This window comes from Typopeltis vanoorti, chromosome 21, assembly GCF_054136105.1.
Source record: "Typopeltis vanoorti isolate ZY-2024b chromosome 21, IOZ_Tvanoo_1.0, whole genome shotgun sequence".
NCBI classification, from domain to species: Eukaryota; Metazoa; Arthropoda; class Arachnida; order Uropygi; family Thelyphonidae; genus Typopeltis; species Typopeltis vanoorti.
In genome coordinates this window covers 87,747,070-87,761,333 of record NC_143569.1, presented here as the reverse complement: position 1 = coordinate 87,761,333, position 14,264 = coordinate 87,747,070, and positions in this window count along the sequence as shown.

The window sequence follows — 14,264 nt, the reverse complement described above, 5'->3', positions numbered from 1 at the left end:
GTTTTTGTCTTACTCGGTAATATCATTACTAGCCGTTTCACTCTTAATGGGGGGGGGGGGAGATTTTTTTCACCGGAACCCGAATTCCTTCTCATTGGCTTTGCATATAGGGGCAATTGTTTTTTTTTTACTTCAATAAACGATACAAAGTGACTGTAGAAGAACTTATGGTTCACAGACATACTCTAAGTCAAGGTTTCCTAAACTTTTTTTTCCATGGTCCGGTTATTTTAATACTTCATCTTCGTGACCCACTAAAATTTTTATGGCCAATAGGTAAAATAAAACAGATTTGAATGTTCATAGAGTTTTCATTTATTATTATTATTATTATTATTATTATTATTATTATTATTATTATTATAAAGATGCATTTACTCTTACAAAAATATAAAGAAATTAAACTAAAGCCAAGTAATTTATTACTTGGCTTTAGTTTAAAGCCAAGTAATAAATTAAGCCAAGTAAAGCTACTAAAGCCAAGTAGCCATTAGTTGAAATACTTTACCGCGAACAAAGAGACTGTGAAATGGCGACGCGGGCGCGGACGGAGCGCGTTTTTCGTCGCTATTAATTAAATTATTTATTCATTAGTCCTGATTAAACGCTATTTACTTGTATTTTAGAGTTTCGTGAAAAAAAAAAAAACACCTAGGTTTTCGAGAGTTTTTTTAGGCGACTCGGCATTTAGCTTTCGTGACCCGGTGCCGGGTCGTGACCCACCGTTTGGGAAACGCTGCTCTAAGTATTTATAATCGTAATTGGCTTGTATCAACTCAGCCAAGCCCTGGATAAAAAATTAAATTAAATAAAAGATAATTATGACGTCTTATGGGTGCTTCATAAAATAAGTAAGGAAACTTCTTTCGATATAAAAAATAATAACTTCATAATAAATAAAAAGTAAAAATAATCTTCAAGATAATTTTGAAGATTTTTAGGATTCCTCCCAAATTTGGCACGTCATCACAATTTGGATTTTAAATATTTTCCACATATTTAAATAAATCTGTGTGACAAAATAATTCTAAATTATACTAAGTTATATTTTGCTAATAACATCAATAAACTATAAGCCGAAAGCCACTCTAGGTTTAATTCCTACAATTACAGGGTGATCCAAAGTATAATATCCCTGTTTAGGGCATTTGTGGAGCGCACCCCATTGATCCAAATGCCACAAAACTTCGCGGGAATACACTGTGCGTCATGTGGAAGAGATATTCGGAAAAAAAAAAAAAAAAGTTCCAAAATTCGCCGCCAGGGATGCTGCGTGATTTCACAAGTAAATCACTACAACTATTGAATATAGTTGTTGTGATTTACTTTTCTGTGCGTGTAAGAAGGAGAAAAAGTGACACAAAGCATAAATATCGCAATTTTTTTCACTTCTATTATGCATTCACGGGCTGTACTGTTCAACTCAACGTGCTGCCCTTCCCAGTATGCCACAAGCTGCATCCTTTGCACAGTATGTTCAATGGCAGAACGCAGCTGGTCGAGACTGATGTTGCGCACATGCTGCGTTAACCTGTCTTTCAGCGCTGGCAAGTTATCAGGATGATTTCAATAAACCCTGTCTTTGAGAAATCCCCAGAGTCAGAAGTCACTGGGGTCAGATCAGGTGAACGAGGCAGCCATGAGTAGGAAACGCACGGTGATCACTCTGGCTTCCGTGAAATATTCTCGAATAACCTCCTGTACGGATCGACCGATATATGTGGAGGGGCCCGATCCTGCATGAAAATGACTGAATTCATGCACAGGCGCTGCTGTAGCTATGGAGCGGCCCGATCCTAAACATAATAAATAATATAAATTAATGAATAAACGTGATGATGAACAGCAAAATTGTTTATCATATCGCGATACCTCGCAGAAGTAACTGAGCAGGTCATAGAACCCGAGTGGCCAATGTCATCAAAGAAGAATGGTCCGATGATAAGTGAAGCTGTTAATCCACACCAGATAGTAACTTTGGGTCAATGCAAAGGAATTTGTTAGATTGCATGCCAGTTTTGAATAGCCCATACCTGGCAATTGTGGGTATTCACAGCTCCTTTCAGGTAAAAGTGAGCTTCATTTCCTCACAAAATCATCCACAACCACGCAGCGTCTAACTCCACTCGCTCAAGGAATGTTAAAACAAATGTCAGTCGACTTTCAAAGTCCTACGGGCGCAACCCCCATGTCAGGTTATCTTGAATGGGAAGAAATGCAGAATTTTTCATAGAATTTTCCAGAAGTTGTGAAGGCACATTCATATGTCTTGTTACAGCACTTGCACTGCAGGAACCGATGCTGTTATTCATGGCCTGCTTCATAACGGCAGTAGCAACTTCATTTACGTGTTGTGAATTGACTGGTTTGTGACCTCAGCCGCGTCTAACTCCCAACGATCCCGTTTCTTCGAGACGACTAATCATTCAACATCAAAACTCGTCAACATTTATTCATGCGACGAAATTCGCGGCGTGCAGCAACAGCATTGCAATTGTTTAGGCAGTATATTTTCACTAGCAAAGCATGTTGGGGCAAGGTTGCCATCACTGTGAACGATATGAATAACACCAGAATAAAAGAAAAAACCTGGTATCCATCTTTTTAAATCCTCTTGGCTCTTGTGTAGTTGCGTGATATGCAAATTCCATGTATTTGATGTTCACAATTCCCCTGGTAGTGAATTTTGAAACCATTTTGTTCCACTCGGATATCGCTTACGCATTGCGCGCAATGTATTCCTATAAAGTTTCGCAGCATTTGGATTACTGGATTCCAACATTCCAACTCAAGAAGGTCTCGATATTTTAAGCAACAAGATTTCAAAAAAGATGTTTTCCCTGCTATCACATTGTGTAAACTCCGGCTACTTTCAATTTGAAGGAAAACTTTACAAACAAAATAAAGGAATAGCAATGGGCAGCCCCTATTCCCAATACCAGCCAACATCTTTTTTGAAGACCACGAACAAAAGGCAATTTCCTCATCTACTCTTAAGCCAAAAGTCTGGCTGAGATTTGTAGATGACATATTCCTTATCTGGGAACACAGTACTGATAACCTTCACACTTTTTTAGATCCCTTAAACAACTTCCACCAAGACATCAAATTAACCATGGGAGTTAAAGAAAATGGATCTCTTCCTTTTCTAGACATAAAACTTACCATGACATCTGACCCCATAAAAATCTCCATCTTTAGAAAATCTACACACACGGATAGATACCTGCAAGCGTCTTCACATCACTATGCAGCACAGAAAGTGGGTATCATCTCAATTCTAGCGCATCATGTCAGATCTGCACTGTCAGATGATGAAGAGCTAAAAAATGAACTACAACATCTAAAAAGAACCTTCACGAGTAATGGCTACTGTTCAAAAACTATTAACAAGCATTTATACCACCACCATCAAAACAACTCAGAAACACAGGATGACTCCAAAAGTTATATCTCCTTACCATACATCAGCTCGCTCTCCAAGAAACTACGAAGAATTTTAAGAAAGTTTACAATAAAAACGTGCGTTTATATTTAAGATCAATTATAAGCAAACACAAACCAGCTCACAACCATCTACAGTTCCCAGGAGTGTACAAAATTACGTCCAACTGTGGTAAGCCATACTATAGCTAGACTGAGAAATCCATCCTCCTACGTCTCGATGAACACCAGAGAGACATTAGCTACAAAAGAACTGGAGCAAGTGACCTGTCGAGCCATGTCCTGTTTTCAGTAAACACAAATAATGAAGGCCGCCAACATGAGATAAATTGAACAACAACTTCAAACCTTCACATATGCTACGACGAGGTAGAACACCACATAGTCGAGTCTAAGGAAATTGGTATGGACCCTCATCATCATATAAACAGTAACCTTAGTTAGAATTTATCGGACTCATTCAACTCTGCTATCAGATTCTGGCGTAGTATTGAAGTCACACGCGCACAGATACCTAACAATAGAACTTTAACACGGACTGCAGCTCAAGTTTAAAGTTAACTGTAGTTTATTACAATCGAATTTTAGTGACACAATGTTTCTTTATAGTGTTTTTATTTGCTTTCTGTGTTTCTTAACACCTGAAGAAGTGGGCCTTCTGACGAAACATGTTGCGTTGTGAATAAATTTAATTGTTTGTTCTAACTCTCAGATCTAAGTCAGTCTATAAAAATATGAACATATTCCAATTTCGAGTTAACATACCAGATAGTCATACACACACATATATAAATATATATATATATATGTAGAAATGTATATACAGTATGTATGTATGTATGTATGTATGTATGTGTGTATATAAATATATATATGTATGTATACATAAACACACACACACACACACACACACACACACACACACACACACACACACACACACACACACACACACACATATATATATATGTATATATGTATTTATGTATGTATATATATATTTACATATATATATGTATGTATGTATGTTTGTATGTATGTATATATGTGATTATATGCTTCAACTCGGTTGTTGTGATACATTTTTAAAAATAGATTTAATGACTTAAAAACCGAGATTACTTATAAAGATTTAATAAGAATAATACAACTAGTTTCGGCTTATAATAGCCTTCATCAGGTATTCTTAAAGGAAGAGAATAGTAATAAACATTGAAGTATCTAAAAACTGGAAAATACAGGTTAAAAATCGCCACACATAACTGATACATAAAAAACGTATATGTATATATATATATATATATATATATATATATATATATATATATATATATATATATATATATATATATATATATATATATATATATATATATATATATATATATATATATATATATATATGTATACTGTATATGCAAAGTTTTTTACCTTGCTTATAATATATGTTAAAGATACCAAGCTATTTTAAATATAAACCTGGTTTTTTACTCTATTTCCCAAGTCAGTCAAGTTTGCGCCTGCAAGTGTTGCAAGTCTAACTGACCCTGCACGTAGTGCAAGTCAAGGCAACTCGTGGTAAAGGTAGAATAAGCTCTGATCACTATTCTTAATATTTACTCTTAATGCAAAGCACATCTCCTGGAGGAGATGTATGATGCTATGTATTAAAGGCAAAGGCCACTACCCAGACCGGTTTCGACCTTATGAATAAGTGAAACGGGTTCTAAAAATAAGACGATCTCGAGAGATCGCCCAACTCCGCGTTGTTCCACTCAATGACAGGCTCACCCTGTAACCGAGAAGAACTTTTCAGCATTGGCTCTACCCAGTGGCAGGCTCACCCCACCACCACCAAGCAGAGCCATAATCTCAGCTGAGGCCCCACTCAAAGACAGGCAAAAACATGTTCCTAAGCAGAGCCTCTCAGAACCAAAGTGAAGGTAGAATAAGCTATTATATCCAAGGTAAAAAACTTTCTACATCTATTCATCATCCTGAGATTTTTATTTAATAAGGTCAAAGCACCTTTTGGTAACTTGTTTTGGTAAAATATTTATAAGCTCTGTATTACTTAAAACTTAGTATTTCTTAGCCTGGCTCCCACTGACGAGACCTCAATAAAGGTCGAAACCGGTCTGGGTAGTAGCCCTTGCCTTTAATACATATCATCATACATCTCCTCCGGGAGATGTGCTTTGCATTAAGGATAAATATTAAGAATAGTGATCAGAGCTTATTCTACCTTTACCACGAGTTGCCTTGACTTGCACTACGTGCAAGGTCAGCTAGACTTGCAACACTTGCAGGCGCAAACTTGACTGACTTGTTTGTTTGCTTACTTGGGAAACGGAGTAAAAACCATGTTTATATTTAAAATAGCTTGGTATCTTTAACATATATATGTATGTATGTATGTATGTGTGTATATATATATATATATATATATATATATATATATATATATATATATAGAGAGAGAGAGAGAGAGAGAGAGAGAGAGAGAGAGAGAGAGAAAGTTTTTCTTTTTTACCATGGGTATGTTATATATTAAAGATACCAATCAATTTTTAATAAAGCTTGGTCTTAATCCTATTACCGAAGTAAGCAAACAGATCCCTTGCCTTCAATGTATAGCATCATACATCTCCGCTAGGGGATGTGCTTTGCATTAAGGGTAAATACCAAGGATAGTGATCAATGCTTATTCCACCTTTACCACAAGTTGCCTGGACTTGCATTACGTGCGGAGTCGCCCTGACTTGCACTACGTGCAGGGGCAAACTTTACTTACTTGTCTGTTTGCTTACATACATACATACATACATATATGTATGCATGTGTATATATATATATATATATATATATATATATATATATATATATATATATATATATATATATATATATATATATATATATGTATTTTTTTAAGAATAAATTTTAAATGACTTTAAACCGAGATGAAATATTAAATTTTAATGATACAACTAGTTTCAGCCTTTTACAGCTTTCCTCAGGTATCCACTAAAGGTAAAACACAGTAATAAAAAATTAGAGTTACAAAAAAAAACAAAAAAACTGAGAATTACAGGCAAAAAATGAAATACATAATTGACACAAAAAACGTTGTATTTTTTAAGTCGTTCTATCTAACTTGCTATTGTTTGTTGCATGAGTCCTTGCAGGTTCTCTTGAGTGCCCAGTAGTGAATAACTACAGTATGGCTATCAGGGATGTTATAACTCAAATTGCTGTTCAAATGTTCAGAATTAAGGAGGATTTCTCTGGACTCCACGATTTTCCTTTCAAACTCATCACTACAGCGAAAAATGTTTTCGGATTTATCCCAGCAAACTGAGTGACTCGGTAGATCGTCATGAGGGTTATTAGAGAAAAGAACATGACTGGATAGCGCAGATGCATGTGACCTTTTATAGGAGTTGTCTCTCTTATGCTCCTCAATACGCATTCAACAGATTTGTTAGTCTGTCAAAAATAAGGAATATTATAGTCGCACCATAACTTGTAAAGTCCTGGATATTTCAGGTTATGATGAATTGGCTTCGGATGGCTTATAAGAGAACGGACTTTAGGGAGTGTAGTGAAAAACGTCCTGCTGTTGTATTTTTTAAGGACTTTAGTCAATTTATTGGAGACTGAACTAATGTAAAGTATTGAGATGCTACCTTTAAAATCAGTAGTTTCCGTAGTACGCGGCCCAGGAGGATCCAGAAGAAATTTCTTAATTGTTTTTTCAGAATATCCATTTTGTTTAAAGATAAGAGAAAGTTGTTCAATTTCTTTTTTGGAGTTCATCTGGTTCATTTAAAAGAGATCGTGCTCTGTGTCCTAAGGTAGAAATAGTTCCGAGTTTTTGTGGTGGAAAGTGATGAGATTGACAGTGCAGATATCTGTTTGTATGAGTTGGTTTTCGGCATATAGAGATTTTAAATCTATCAAAGCATCGTGTAAGAATTACATCCAGGAAAGGAAGGCAGTTATCTCGTTCTAGTTTGGCAGTGAATTTTATATTAGGATGCTGGTTGTTAAGATGTTGAAGAACATCCATGAGAGATGTGTCCGTGACTCCATATAATGAAAATGTGGTCAACATAACGTCTCCAAAGTTTCGGCTTAAATGAGAAGGACGATATAGCTTTCGTTTCAAAATCTTCCAGGAAAATGTTTGCTAGAACTGGGGATAAAGGGTTGTCCATTGCTAGGCCTTGGTTTTGTTTGTAAATGGAGTCCCTATATCTGAAGTGGCCAGATTGAATACAATGCTTTAATAAAGCAAATATCTTTTTAGACAATTTGTCCTTAAGTAATGTTAATACCTCCTCAGTAGGGACGTTAGTAAATAATGAGATAATGTCAAAACTTGCTATGATATCATTTTCACTGATTGAAATATTTTTGATATGAGAAACGAAGTCTGTGGTGTTTTTGATGAACGATGAAGATTTATTGGAGAAACATTTGAGGTATTCTGCAAGATGTTTCGAAAGCTTATAAGTAGCTTATAACCCTCATGACGATCTACAGAGTCGCTCAGTTTGCTGGGATAAATCCGAAAACATTTTTCGCTGTAGTGATGAGTTTGAAAGGAAAATCGTGGAGTCCAGAGAAATCCTCCTTAATCCTGAACATTTGAACAGCAATTTGAGTTATAACATCCCTGATAGCCATACTGCAGTTGTTCAATACTGGCGCTCACGAGAACCTGCAAGCACGCATACAACAAACAATAGCACGTTAGATAGAACGACTTAAAAAATACAACGTTTTTGTGTCAATTATGTATTGCATTTTTTGCCTGTAATTCTCAGTTTTATTTTTATTTATTTATTTATTTTTTTTTTGTAACTCCAAAATTTTATTACTGTGTTCTACCTTTAGTGGATACCTGAAAAAGGCTGTAAAAGGCTGAAACTGGTTGTATCATTATCATTAAAATTTAATATATATATATATATATATATATATATATTTGTGATTCTGCTACTAACTCTTTGTCGAAAGGGCATCTGCGAATCCATCACTTCTAGTAGAAGGCTTCACTACCAAAAGAAAAAAAAAGAGATACGGCAGTGATCATATGATGTTATATAACGACCCACGTGAATAACTAACTTGTGCTTGCTAAGACTAATTCACATGTGCGTGTTGATTACACTTATCCAATTAAGACATAACATCAGAGCTGATCTTATTAAGAAGCCAGATGTTTTACTTTTGAAACTCGGCAATGCTAACTAGCATTTGTCAGAGTTTAACAACTCTGATAAATTTATAAAAGCTAAAAACTAGAAAAATCCGTTTAAAATGGAGGAGCAATATCCCAGAAGAGGAAAGTTACTAGTGGTGTACCTCAAGGGTCTGTTTTGGCTCCATTGCTGTTTAATTTGTATGTAAATGATATTTGGGGAGGTCTGAATGGTGATGTGCAGTTGTTTGCAGATGATGAAAAGTTGCGGAGAGCTATCAGGAGCAGTGTGGAGGCTGTAGCTTTGCAAGAGGACTTGAATACACTGGCTGAATGGGTAAATGAGTGGGGATGTCAATTCAACGTTTCAAAGTGTAAGGTTTTGAAATTTGGGAAGCAGAGAATGGATGTAAAGTACACAATCGGTGGAAATATCTTGGAGGAGGTAGAGGAGATGAGAGATCTGAGAGTGATTATAGACAAGGACCTAAAATTTCGGGGACATGTTACTAAAATTGTGAAGACAACAGAGTAGATAATGTGAATGATGCGGAGGACATTGATTTGTAGAAGTAAGGATCTCATGGTTCCTTTATATAAGGCTTTGATCAGACCACATATGGATTACTGCATAGATCTGGTCACCTGGTTTTCAAAAAGATGAAGATGCGTTGGAAAAGTTCAGAGGCGATTGACTAAGGTGGTTTCTGGTCTCTGGAATGTTTGAGTATGAAGACATTGACAAAATGCAATTTGCAGAAATTGGTGGATAGAAGGAGGAGGGTGGGGATATGATTGAGACATATAAGCTGTTAAGAGGTTATTACCAGATTAATGTCAGGGAGGTTTTGCACAGAATGGGTGAAGATAGCAGGAGAACAAGAGGTCATCCCAGGAAGCTGTATAAGGAGGATGTAAGCAAGGGAGTGAGGAGCAGGTTTTTTACATGGAGAGTGGTGAGTGATTGGAATGCTTTGCCCGAGAGTGTGGTGTGTGCAGAGACAGTGAATATATTTAAGGCGCGGTATGATAAACTATGTGTATAACAGTGGACCTCCCACGATGAGTCTTTGACTCCATGGAAGTTTTTATAATAATAATAATAATAATAATAAATGGAGCAATTACCATACCAATATATTAATTGTTTTTAATAAAAAGAAATAAAAGCTTTCGAAATAAAGCTTTTAATCACCTTTTGATGTCCATCTAAGGTGAAGAGGCAAAGGGCAAAGAGTGGCAGTGGTTTTGAGAAAGTATGGTGTGTGGTAGAGGTGTACAAATTGAAATTTAGTGGGTGTTGTAGATGGCAGTGAGAAGAAGTGAATAGGGAAATTAGCCTGAGAAAGAAGTAAAGGTCGATAATTATGGGTGATTTTAATTGGAGTAATATACATGGGATGAAAAGATATCATTTTGAGAGACAGTCACCTTAGATAGTATGCAACAGGGGCATACGCGGATCAAGGGTCTTGGATTTGATCATCTCATCAGACCTTGTTATTATTAATGGGATGTTAAATCTTTTGCCAGTTGGTGAGAGTATTCATGAGGGGAGATTACCTGAATGGTTGCTAGCTATTTGAGAACTTTTATGAGAACATAATATATGTATAACTAAAAGGCTGGCGATTAAGATAAACTCAAGAGACAGTTTGCGAGCAAAATCATGGAATGCGAAACTAGATGAAAAAGAGATCAGTGCCACTAAGACCCTCTTACACATGAACTGTCTGGTAGAGGCGATGTCAAAATGTGTATTCCAAAAGGCAGGAAGTTATATAAGGCAGAAAGAAAATTGTAGAGGTAAGCCATGCAATCTGGAAGAAGAAGAAGGTATTGCAGATGCATTGCAATGAGTGGTAATAACCAGTTGCATGAGTACAAACAGCAGGCAAGAGGATTGGTAAGGATAACAAGTGTAGAACAAGCAGCAGATAATTAACGAGACTGAAAAAAAAATAGAGCTATTTTAAAATAGGATATAATTTGGGTATTTATTGAACAATTCATAAAGGCGTTTCATTCTTGGGAATCTGATATCATGTAGAACATGAATGCAGTGCAAAGGGGGAGGAGGAAGGCACTGATGGCGAGTGAGCATGAGTTACATGAGGAACTGAATAAACTTGAAGTTAATAAAGCTGTACGCCTTGACATGTCAACAAAAGAGTGGAAAGAAGACACAATTTTTCCATTTCATAAAGAGGTGATAAGACTATCGCTTCAAATTATAGGCCAATCTGTGAGTCTGGAGTTGTGGTTAAAGTGTTAGAGAGATTAGTCAGGACTAACGTTTAGAACTTGGTTGACAACAGCGGCATTCTCTTTTATTGTTAGCATGGGTTTGCTAAAGGAAGATCCCGTAAGAGTAGTCTGCTTACTTATAACAAGGTGGCATTGAACAAGGGAGGATGCATACACAGTAGGTGAATGAGCAAGTGAATACGGCTACTAGTTCATTGTAGCAAAATGTAAGGTTTTAAAATTTGGGAAGTAAAGATGGGATGCAGAATATAAAATGAGTGGGCGTATCTTAGAGAAGGTGCAGGAGATGAGTGATTGTAGACAAAAAAAAACAAAAAAAAAACTAAAATTTGGGGAATATTGCAAAAATTACGAAGACAGCACTGCAGATTATGCCAATGAAGCAGAGGACACTCACGTGTCCGAGTAAGAACATTGAGGTTCCATTGTATAAAGCTTTGATCAGGCCCCGTGTAGATTACTGTGAACGGATTTGGTCACCCAGTTTTCAAAAGCATAAAGAGATATTCGAAAGGGTCAAGAGACGATTGAATGTTGAATATGAAGACATTATGGAGGTGTAATTTGTAGAGACTGAGGGAAAGGAAGAAGAGGAAGCAATACGGCCAAGTCATACATTGCTCATGAGGTATTAGCAGATTTATGCTTTGAGATTTTACATGGAAAGTGGAAAAACACGGGGAGAACATGCGATCATCCCTGAAAGCTGTATAATGAAGGTATGAGCGAGGAATGAGGAGCAGGCTTCTTCTCTTTCTTTCTCTTTTTCTTTCTTTCTTTCTTTTTTTTTTTTTTTGCATTGAGAGTGGCAAGTAATTGGAATTCATTGCCTGAGAGAATGAGGAGGCAGTGAAAGAGCGATGATAATGATATTACTTACGTATAGACGCCACTATATATATATATATATATATATATATATATATATATATATATATATATATATATATATATATATATATATATATATACGAACCTGAATGAGATAGAAGTTTATGTGATCAATAATTAAGCCAAGACTAATTTAAGGTAAGGATTAATATAGCCGGGGAATTCTAACAATATCTGCTTTGTCTTTAGTTAAAAATCTTATAATCTCGTACTCAATATATAGTCTAACTGGCGCAGTCTATAACAAATTTATATTTGTTAAATTATAGAGCGTGAGAAATATGATAGTAGAAATAGGTAGATGGCGCCGTCGATAGTTAAAGCAGTCGACTATGTACATGAAGTTTAAGAAAAGAACAAAAGTCGAAGCATTGTTGAGAAATACGTAACTGAAAATTATAACATATCCTCCAGAGTGAGTTTAACACTGTTGTATAAAATATCTACTGAATCTGGTACGCCATGTGTTTCTAGTCAATTCTTATTTCGTGGTTGACACTTTTTTCGTCTATTATTGTATTTTGTTGTATTTTCAAAGTTGAGCATTGCAAGAATTTTGTCTTAGTGTGCAGATTAAGAGCTATGAAGTAATGTTTTGTTACTTTGTTTTATAACTATATGATCTATGCAAGATGATGTGATAGTATTTCCGACTATTTCTTCTCTTGTGCATTAAGTTATAGTTGGTATTGGGTTATACATGGATAGTACCTTCTAGGTATTCTACGATGTTATGGTTTGCGCTTCTAATATTTATGTTTATATCACCGATTAACAGAATACCTATACCTACATTAGTAGGTATTCTGTTAAGCATAATTCTTGGCATGAAGGTCAACAATTTATTTAATTCGTGCAAGAATTTTTTGTTTAAATTTGGTGGCCAGTTAATAGCATTTAGTATTAATTATTTCGAAACAATTTTTGATTTTTTTTTTCTCATTAAGATTTTTTCATATCTACTTATTTCGAATGTTTAATTGAAACACTGAATTATATACATATTAAGTTAATATGTATTAAAGCGCGAAATATAGTTAATAATATTAACCATATTTAGCGCTTTAATCATACGATATTAATACGCTCACTACACCACAACCACATCCGTGGTAGTATAGCGGTTAGTATTTCCGCTGTTACGCGGAAGAGGGGGTTTCCAACCCCCAGTTGGGAAGAGCTTTCATTTGCTGCGCGATCAGTTAAAGGGTTTATCGAGATCATTTCTTCAATATTCTATAGTTCACCGCTTAATCCCTAAGTTTTATTTTTATTTTTTTTTTTAATATGACCCAGTTACCTAAATCACGTCACCTACGGCAAATTTGAGAATGCAAAAGCATTCTCAAATTTGCATTGAGGACCCCTGAACATCATCATAAACTGCAGCTTTGTTCATAAATTGATATACCATTACATTTTCATTTCGCATGTCAATTCATAAACATGCAACTGTTTGTTTAGGTAATATATGAAACGTATTCGCTAAAATATATAAGGAAACTTCACTTAGCATATTAAGTAAACATTGGAGGAAATTAGCAAAAGCCAGGATTGATTTTTTCTGATACGGAAACCACGTTGACATGCTTAACAGACGAATAGTAATTATTATTACGATTTCATTCCAAGTAGGTAATGTTTCGCATTGAAACTTCAGTTTTTAAGATAACTGAGCGCTTACGAAATTCGATACCTTCAGCATGAGTTGTTTAAGCATTCACGAACTCTGCCCAAGAGACAGCATATTTGTCTTGGATTATTGCTTTTGATTACAGGTTTCTCTAGCCTGCCAGCTGTGTCGAACTCTTATTTCTTTATTCTATACAAGGCACAAAATTAGAATATTAGTGTAGCTTATGTTTCAAAATTATACGTTCGTTTGTGTAACACAAAAAGTAATTAACGAAGAAAAAAAGCTTCTACTCAATCATGGCTTTTCAGCTGAAGGTGAGTTAGTCAGTCTCATATAGAGGTAACAACTTTTTTTTTTTTTTTTTTTTCCAGAAACCTTTTTTTTTTTTTTTCATCCTGTAAGACAGAAAAACCGGCCATACAAGTTATGGTACTTTACCTGGATTGATTTTTTATGAAATTTGATATATTGGATTGTTGGAAAAATTTATCGAACAATTCCAAGTTCTTATTTTAATCAATCCAAGGTTAGCACTGGGGGGGGGGTATCGAAATTATTATTTCAATAGCTCTACTGTGATTGGATGAAATGTGATCAATTTCGGGTTCTTGATCAGACTGGATGTCCAGGTGGACATCTAGTATGGAGTATCCTGAATATCTCTCTCTCTCTTTTAAATTTGGATTGAGCTATTAAAACCGAACTACCTAATTGAAATCTAATTTTTTAGTTTGTATATTATTTTATTTTGAATGTACAAACTATTTGTAATGGAAAAATTAGATAAATCAAAATTATGTTTACAATGCATTACCA